The 8,732-nt window shown below is 60.2% G+C and overlaps 2 non-coding genes across 2 annotated transcripts; both read right to left on the reverse strand.

Annotated features, from left to right (window-relative positions):
• Positions 1-212: 212 nt before the first annotated feature.
• LOC142794705 (5.8S ribosomal RNA) lies at positions 213-365 on the reverse strand. The gene has a single exon (XR_012892560.1). It is a non-coding gene; the product is annotated as a 5.8S ribosomal RNA (ribosomal RNA).
• Positions 366-2,084: 1,719 nt separating this feature from the next.
• On the reverse strand, positions 2,085-3,899 carry LOC142794707 (small subunit ribosomal RNA). Its single transcript, XR_012892562.1, has one exon. It is a non-coding gene; the product is annotated as a small subunit ribosomal RNA (ribosomal RNA).
• Between the last annotated feature and the right edge of the window lie 4,833 nt (positions 3,900-8,732).

Below are 8,732 nucleotides of genomic sequence, written 5' to 3' on the forward strand. Positions count from 1 at the left end.
CGGTCTCAACGAGGTGCCACATCCTCAATGCAGTCGGTCGCCCCCGTTTCGGTTGGGCTCTGGCACGACGGTCGCCACCGTCTCGCCCTTGAGTGGCCGCTGTTGGCGCTCGCTGTGAGGTGTTCAGCGTGCTGTCCGTGTTGCCGACGCGGTCAAAACGAGTCGACGGCTCACGTTCCCTTGTGCGCCGAAGGCTCTCTTGATATGTGATCCGACCCTCAGACAGACGAAGCCAAGGGAAGACCCAAGGCCGCAATGTGCGTTCAAAGAATCAGTGCTCAGTGTGTCCTGCAATTCACACCAAGTCTCGCAGCTGGCTGCGTTCTTCATCGACCCGAGAACCGAGTGATCCACCGCTTAGAGTCGTGAAAAAGTGTTTGTTCAATTCCGTACAGTCAAAACCAAACGTTTCTGGCACTCGGCCAAACAGTGGCCAAGAAGGGCGCTTTTCAGCGCACGCTTGGACTCCAAAACTCTGCCGCGCCTTTTTCGGCTGCCGCAAATCGAGCAAACGGTGTGTTTCGGACGGCGTTTCGCTTCCGCTACTTGCGAGTGCTTTCGTGGTCCACCCCTCTATAAATACTCGGGAGGCGTCGAAGCCGGTTCTCCAAGCCGGACCCGTAGGTATCGTTGTGTGCTCGCTCTCATTGGCCCGCCTAACCAGAAAATGCCTGCGGTACACCCATTTGGATAAGAGTGCACGCAGATGCGGGCCTCGACGGCTACACATTTCCTCGGGCGGCCGCCTCCCGGCCTCCGTGGAGCGCGGGATGCACGGTCCCATCGACAAGCCTCTCCCGTTTTTACCGTGGCGTCGCGGTTCACCACGGCGGGCGGGTCGGTCTCCTCCGCATAAAAAGGGGGACCCCCGCTTTTTGTTCCACGAAATCGCACAAGCTTTTTTCGCATCCACGGTTTGCCACCGCACACCAAAATGCCGATCCGGCTGCCTACTTTAGCCAACAGGTGGAGCCAGGCGCGCCGTACTTGCGCGGCACTTCCCACGTCCACCGAAGTCGGTGCCAAGGACCACTTTCGGCGCCGGAGCCGCGTACGAGCCTACTCGAGGCGGAAGAACGAAGCCAGCAAGGGCCTGGCCGCAAGTGCGTTCAATTGTCGGGACGTCCAAGTCCCTCGTTCTTCCGTGCTTCCTCTTTCGGCAAGTCGTTGCGGCACCTTCCCAAAGCGCGCAGACCCGCTAATCGCGACGAGCGCGACGTGGCCGTGCCGCCTTTCCCTCGGCAGCAAGCAAAACGCCTGGCAACGTCGACGCTCCCCTAACCGCGATCTCGCACCGTGTTTCGTGTGGCGAATTCAAAAGCCGGCCGGCGCTGCTGCAACCATTACGGTCGGTACGCATACGCCGCGGAGGGCGGGACGGTCATCGGAGCGTGCGGTTCCTCCATCGAGTACTGCGCACCTCGGCCGTCGCATCGCCGTGCCATGACCGGCCGCGCGTCAACGCGAACCGGTGCCAGCGAGATCCCTCGCCTGCAAGAACCGACCGGCAGCCTCCGTCACCCGAGGACGCGGAGGCGCTTGCCGCGGACGGCGGGACGGTATGCACTGGTGCACAGCGGACCCGTCACATCGCCAGTTCCTTGACCGACCGCCGACGCTTGTGCCGTTCCTCTCGTACTTGGCAGTCGCCGCGCGATTGTCGGGTCTCGTTCTTGCACGCTCGAACGGTCGGGAGGGCACTCGGCTGGCGTTTCGGGAACGCGCAGCCTCGCCTTCTACCGACGTAACCACGACTCGCCGTTCGCGCTCCGCCGCTCCTGTTTACAGTACTAGGCGGTCCCGCAGCGGTCGGGTCGCGCATTTCGAGCGCTTCGAGCCACGGTGCAGTGGCGGGTCGAAAGCCGACCTATGAGTGCGTTGCGCCGTTTGTACCCGCGTCCGCCACCTGGCCGACCGTCCAAGGTCGCGGTGTTGGCGTCCGCTGGGCGCAACAATTTGTCACGGGGTGCCGCTCCACATTCAGGCAGCCCCGTGGGGAAAAGCCGACCCCGCGTCCAAACGGGGTCAGCGGCAGAAAGTGTCGGGCGCAGACGCAGCTGAGGCGCTCACCCTTCACAATCCGTTAATGATCCTTCCGCAGGTTCACCTACGGAAACCTTGTTACGACTTTTACTTCCTCTAAATGATCAAGTTTGGTCATCTTTCCAACAGACCGGCGCAACCGAAAGGCCGCGCCGGACATCGGTCCGAAGACCTCACTAAATCATTCAATCGGTAGTAGCGACGGGCGGTGTGTACAAAGGGCAGGGACGTAATCAACGCGAGCTTATGACTCGCGCTTACTGGGAATTCCTCGTTCAAGGGGAACAATTGCAAGCCCCTATCCCAATCACGAAAGAAGTTCCACGGGTTACCCAGTCTTTTCAGACAGGGATAAAGACACGCTGCTTCCTTCAGTGTAGCGCGCGTGCGGCCCCGGACATCTAAGGGCATCACAGACCTGTTATTGCTCTGTTTCGTGCGGCTAGGAGCCGCTTGTCCCTCTAAGAAGGTTGTAAGGTGCTGGGAACCCCGCACCTATTTAATAGGCTAGAGTCTCGTTCGTTATCGGAATTAACCAGACAAATCGCTCCACCAACTAAGAACGGCCATGCACCACCATCCACCGAATCAAGAAAGAGCTCTCAATCTGTCAATCCTCCCAGTGTCCGGGCCGGGTAAGTTTTCCCGTGTTGAGTCAAATTAAGCCGCAGGCTCCACTCCTGGTGGTGCCCTTCCGTCAATTCCTTTAAGTTTCAGCTTTGCAACCATACTTCCCCCGGAACCCAAATACTTTGGTTTCCCGGAAGCTGCCCGCCGAGTCATTTGAGTAACTCAGGCGGATCGCTGGTTGGCATCGTTTATGGTCAGAACTAGGGCGGTATCTGATCGCCTTCGAACCTCTGACTTTCGTTCTTGATCAATGAAAACATTCTTGGCAAATGCTTTCGCAGTAGTTCGTCTTGCGACGGTCCAAGAATTTCACCTCTAGCGCCGCAATACGAATGCCCCCGTCCGTCCCTCTTAATCATTACCTCGTATTCCAAAAACCAACAGAACAGAAACGAGGTCTTGTTCTATTATTCCATGCAAGTTTATTCAGGCGACTCGCCTGCGTTGAGCACTCTAATTTTTTCAAAGTAAAAGCACCGGCCATCTCGAGGCACACAATGAAGTGCACCAAGAAAGAACCGGCATGATGTTCAGTCCGAGCCGTCGCATCGGGTAGATGCACTACTCGTCTGGAACTGAGATCCAACTACGAGCTTTTTAACCGCAGCAGCTTTAGTATACGCTATTGGAGCTGGAATTACCGCGGCTGCTGGCACCAGACTTGCCCTCCAATTGATCCTCGTTAAAGGATTTAGAGTGTACTCATTTCAATTACGGGGCCTCAAAAGAGTCCCGTATTGTTATTTTTCGTCACTACCTCCCCGTGCCGGGAGTGGGTAATTTGCGCGCCTGCTGCCTTCCTTGGATGTGGTAGCCGTTTCTCAGGCTCCCTCTCCGGAATCGAACCCTGATTCTCCGTTACCCGTAACAACCATGGTAAGCAAGTAACCTACCATCGAAAGTTGATAAGGCAGACACTTGAAAGAAACGTCGCCGGCTCGTGGCCATGCGATCAGCACAAAGTTATCCAGAGTCACCACACAATACGGGCCGAAACCCGATCGATCTTGGTCTAATAAAAGCACCCGTTACCCAAAGGGCTCCAGGCTCACTGCATGTATTAGCTCTAGAATTGCCACAGTTATCCAAGTAGGAAGAAACGATCTAAGGAACCATAACTGATTTAATGAGCCATTCGCGGTTTCGCCTTATTTCGGCATGTACTTAGACATGCATGGCTTAATCTTTGAGACAAGCATATGATTACTGGCAGGATCAACCAGGTAATCGTTCGACTGCGCGTCCGTCCTCGCCCTCGGCGGGCCGGACGCAGTCTGTGTGCGGCGGAGGCCACCTTCAGGCGCCCCAACACGCTTATTTTGCACTCCGAGATGACGGCGTTCGAGCTCGCTACGGCACAACCTTCCCGAAAGACGAGTGGGAGCCGTGCGGCAAGAAGCACGTTCATGCTCGCTCTTTTTCGTTGCATCGACTCGGTCGCGCCGTGCGGGTTGCCCAAGCCCGCTGCACTGTCGGTGGACCGGCCGGAACTAGCAACGGAGCCGAGACTGCAAAGCCGCCAGACGACGGGTCACGCCCGCGTCTTCGGCGCTTTCGCATCTGAATCGCCCGAGGACGACACGGAACACACCTCGATATCGTGGTAAAACGGCACCGTCCGACAACCAGCCCCTAACGCATCAAGCGGATGAGGCTGCAGACGACTGCCGTGGATTCCCCTGGAGCAGACCCGAGGACACGCTTGACGAGGCCGAAGCCCGCCGCATATCAGACACCCGGTCGCTTTCGCGTACGCCGCTCACGAGAACCCCCACATAATAGCAGCGATAAGTACCCAGACCTCCTTGGGCCCTAATACGAGCGTACTCGAGAAAATTTCACCGCGGGTGTGCCCCGAAACGTGTGGCATGTTGAGCGTGCCACAAGTCTACGTCGCTCTCAAACCCGCCGAGGTCGTAGAATTTGCGACCCTACTCACGAAATTCCCACCGAGGATACGGCCGCAAACGTACCGCACCTTGGGTAGGCCACGAGTTTGTGCAACACTACGCTGACGGCACAGCACCGAGGTCGTGCGCGCACGCACGGGAAAATTCCGCCGCGGTTTCTGCCGAAAACGTGAGGCACCACGACTCTCCGCAAGTTCGCGTCGACTGCGAAAGACCGAAGTCGTGAACGACGTGTCCGCTACTCGCCGCCGACACGCTGGACACCAAACGTACAACGACTCGACGGCGTCGTAGAGGCCCACGACGCGGTTTTCCTTAACGACGTCTCGGCGTGGCACCGACAGGTTAGAACGGCCGACCAACGTTCCCTGTCCGCCGTTCGGCTCAGTCGAAGGGCTCGGCGACTTCGGCAACGCTGCGAAGCCGCACGGTGACGCACGCCATGTCCCCATTTTTTTTTTTCTTTCTGCGTCTGCCGGGGTGCCCCTATAATAGCAGCGATAAGCACCCAGACCGCCGTGGGTCGCTCGCCCCGGCTGACGTGGTTTTTCGTACTCCTGCGGCGGTCGCCGTCAAGCACGTCCAAATACGCTACTTTCGTGGGCGCATTCACGCTCTTTCGCTTCGCCGGAGTGCCAGCACTCACTCTGCCAAAAACGGCGAACATCCGAGCGGCGGTTCCCACTTTTGCGTCGGCGTCGCAAACCCCGCCCCGGCAGACGAGGTTTGCCGTACTCGTGCGACGGTGGCCGGCGGGCACGTCGAAAGACGCCGATATCGTGCGCGAATTGGCGCACCTTGGCTTCACCGGAGTGCCGCCACTGACTCCTCCAAAAACGGCGAAGATCCGAGCGGCGCTTCCCACTTTCGCATCGGCGTCCCGAACTCCGCCCCGGCTGACGCGGTTTACCGTACTCGTGCGACGGTCGCCGGCGAGCACGTGGAAAGACGCCGATATCGTGCCCGAATCGGCTCCGTTCGGCTTCGCCGGAGTGCCAGCACTGGCTCGGCGAAAGACGACGAACATCCGAGCGACGGTTCTCACTATTGCGTACGCGTCGCAAACCCCGCCCCGGCAGACGCACTTTGCCGTACTCGTGCGACGGTCGCCGGCGAGCACGTAGAAAGACGCCGATATCGTGCCGGAATCGGCCCCGTTTGGCTTCGCCGGAGTGCCAGCACTCACTCGGCCACAAACGGCGAACATCCGAGCGGCGGTTCCCACTTAGCCGTCGGCGTCCCGAACTCCGCCCCGGCAGACGCGGTTGCCGAGCTCGTGCGACTAGCGACCGCGAAGCCGTCTCGCGACGCCGCTTTCGTGCGCGGCTCCCACTGCGACCTGGGTCACCCGAGGTCGACGAGCAAAAAAGAATGTCGAAAAAAATTTTTTTTTTTTTTTGCGTCTGCCGGGGTGCCCCTATAATAGCAGCGATAAGCACCCAGACCGCCATGGGTCGCTCGCCCCGGCTGACGTGGTTTTTCGTTTTCCTGCGGTGGTCGTCGTCAAGCACGTCCAAACACGCCACTTTCGTGGGCGCATTCGCGCTCTTTCGCTTCGCCGGAGTGCCAGCACTCACTCTGCCAAAAACGGCGAACATCCGAGCGGCGGTTCCCACTTTTGCGTCGGCGTCGCAAACCCCGCCCCGGCAGACGAGGTTTGCCGTACTCGTGCGACGGTGGCCGGCGGGCACGTCGAAAGACGCCGATATCGTGCGCGAATTGGCGCACCTTGGCTTCACCGGAGTGCCGCCACTGACTCCTCCAAAAACGGCGAAGATCCGAGCGGCGCTTCCCACTTTCGCATCGGCGTCCCGAACTCCGCCCCGGCTGACGCGGTTTACCGTACTCGTGCGACGGTCGCCGGCGAGCACGTGGAAAGACGCCGATATCGTGCCCGAATCGGCTCCGTTCGGCTTCGCCGGATTGCCAGCACTGGCTCGGCGAAAGACGACGAACATCCGAGCGACGGTTCTCACTATTGCGTACGCGTCGCAAACCCCGCCCCGGCAGACGCACTTTGCCGTACTCGTGCGACGGTCGCCGGCGAGCACGTAGAAAGACGCCGATATCGTGCCGGAATCGGCCCCGTTTGGCTTCGCCGGAGTGCCAGCACTCACTCGGCCACAAACGGCGAACATCCGAGCGGCGGTTCCCACTTAGCCGTCGGCGTCCCGAACTCCGCCCCGGCAGACGCGGTTGCCGAGCTCGTGCGACTAGCGACCGCGAAGCCGTCTCGCGACGCCGCTTTCGTGCGCGGCTCCCACTGCGACCTGGGTCACCCGAGGTCGACGAGCAAAAAAGAATGTCGAAAAAAATTTTTTTTTTTTTTTGCGTCTGCCGGGGTGCCCCTATAATAGCAGCGATAAGCACCCAGACCGCCATGGGTCGCTCGCCCCGGCTGACGTGGTTTTTCGTTTTCCTGCGGTGGTCGTCGTCAAGCACGTCCAAACACGCCACTTTCGTGGGCGCATTCGCGCTCTTTCGCTTCGCCGGAGTGCCAGCACTCACTCTGCCAAAAACGGCGAACATCCTAGTGGCGGTTCCCACTTTTGCGTCGGCGTCGCCAACCCCGCCCCGGCATACGCGGTTTGCCGTACTCGTGCGGCGGTGGCCGGCGGGCACGTCGAAAGACACCGATATCGTGCGCGAGTCGATGCTTCTTGGTCTCGCAGGAGGGCCGCCACTCACTCCTGCAAAAACGGCGAAGATCCGAGCGGCGCTTCCCACTTTTTCGTCGGCGTCGCAAACCTCGCCCCGGCAGACGCGCTTTGCCGTACTCGTGCGACGGTCGCCGGCGAGCACGTCGAAATACGCCGATATCGTGCCCGAATCGGCCCCGTTTCGCTTCGCCGGAGTGCCAGCACTCGCTCGGCCAAAGACGACGAACATCCGAGCGACGGTTCCCACTATTGCGTACGCGTCGCGAACCCCGCCCCGGCAGACGCGGTTTGCCGTACTCGTGCGGCGGTGGCCGGCGGGCACGTCGAAAGACGCCGATATCGTGCACGAATTGGCGCTCCTTGGCTTCACCGGAGTGCCAGCACTCACTCGGCCAAAAACGGCGAACATCCGAGCAGCGGTACCCACTTAGCCGTCGGCATCCCGAACTCCGCGCCGGCTGACGCGGTTGCCGAGCTCGTGCGACTAGCGACCGCGAACGCGTCTCGCGACGCCGCTTTCGTGCGCGGCTCCCATTGCGACCTGGGTTACCCGAGCTCGACCAGCAAAAAAGAAGGTCGAAAATTTTTTTTTTTTTTCTGCGTCTGCCGGGGTGCCCCTATAATAGCAGCGATAAGCACCCAGACCGCCGTGTGTCGCTCGCCCCGGCTGACGTGGTTTTTCGTACTCCTGCAGCGGTCGCCGTCACGCACGTCCAAATACGCCACTTTCGTGGGCGCATTCGCGCTCTTTCGCGTCGCCGGAGTGCCAGCACTCACTCTGCCAAAAACGGCCAACATCCGAGCGGCGGTTCCCACTTTTGCGTCGGCGTCGTAAACCCCGCCCCGGCAGACGCGGTTTGCCCTACTCGTGCGACGGTCGCCGGCGAGCGCGTCGAAAGACGCCGATATCGTGCGCTAATTGGCGCTCCTTGGCTTCTCCGGAGTGCCGCCACTCACTCCTCCAAAAACGGCGAAGATCCGAGCGGCGTTCTCCACTTTCGCATCGGCGTCCCGAACTCCGCCCGGGCTGACGCGGTTTACCGTACTCGTGCGACGGTCGCCGGCGGGCACGTCGAAAGACGCCGATATCGTGCCGTAATCGGCCCCGTTTGGCTTCGCCCGAGTGCCAGCACTCACTCGGCCAAAAACGGCGAACATCCGAGCAGCGTTTCCCACTTTCGCATCGGCGTCCCGAAGCCCGCCCCGGCAGACGCGGTTTGCCCTACTCGAGCGACGGTCGCCGGCGATCACGTCGAAAGGCGCCGAATTCGTGCACGAATCGATGCTTCTTGGTCTCGCAGGAGGGCCGCCACTCACTCCTGCAAAAACGGCGAAGATCCGAGTTGCGCTTCCCACTTTTTCGTCGGCGTCCCGAACTACGCCCCGGCTGACGCGGTTTACCGTACTCGTGCGACGGTCGCCGGCGGGCACTTCAAAATACGCCGATTTCGTGGGCGCATTCACGCTGTTTCGCTTCCCCGGAGTGCCA

This window comes from Rhipicephalus microplus, unplaced genomic scaffold, assembly GCF_043290135.1.
Source record: "Rhipicephalus microplus isolate Deutch F79 unplaced genomic scaffold, USDA_Rmic scaffold_481, whole genome shotgun sequence".
Classification (NCBI taxonomy): domain Eukaryota; kingdom Metazoa; phylum Arthropoda; class Arachnida; order Ixodida; family Ixodidae; genus Rhipicephalus; species Rhipicephalus microplus.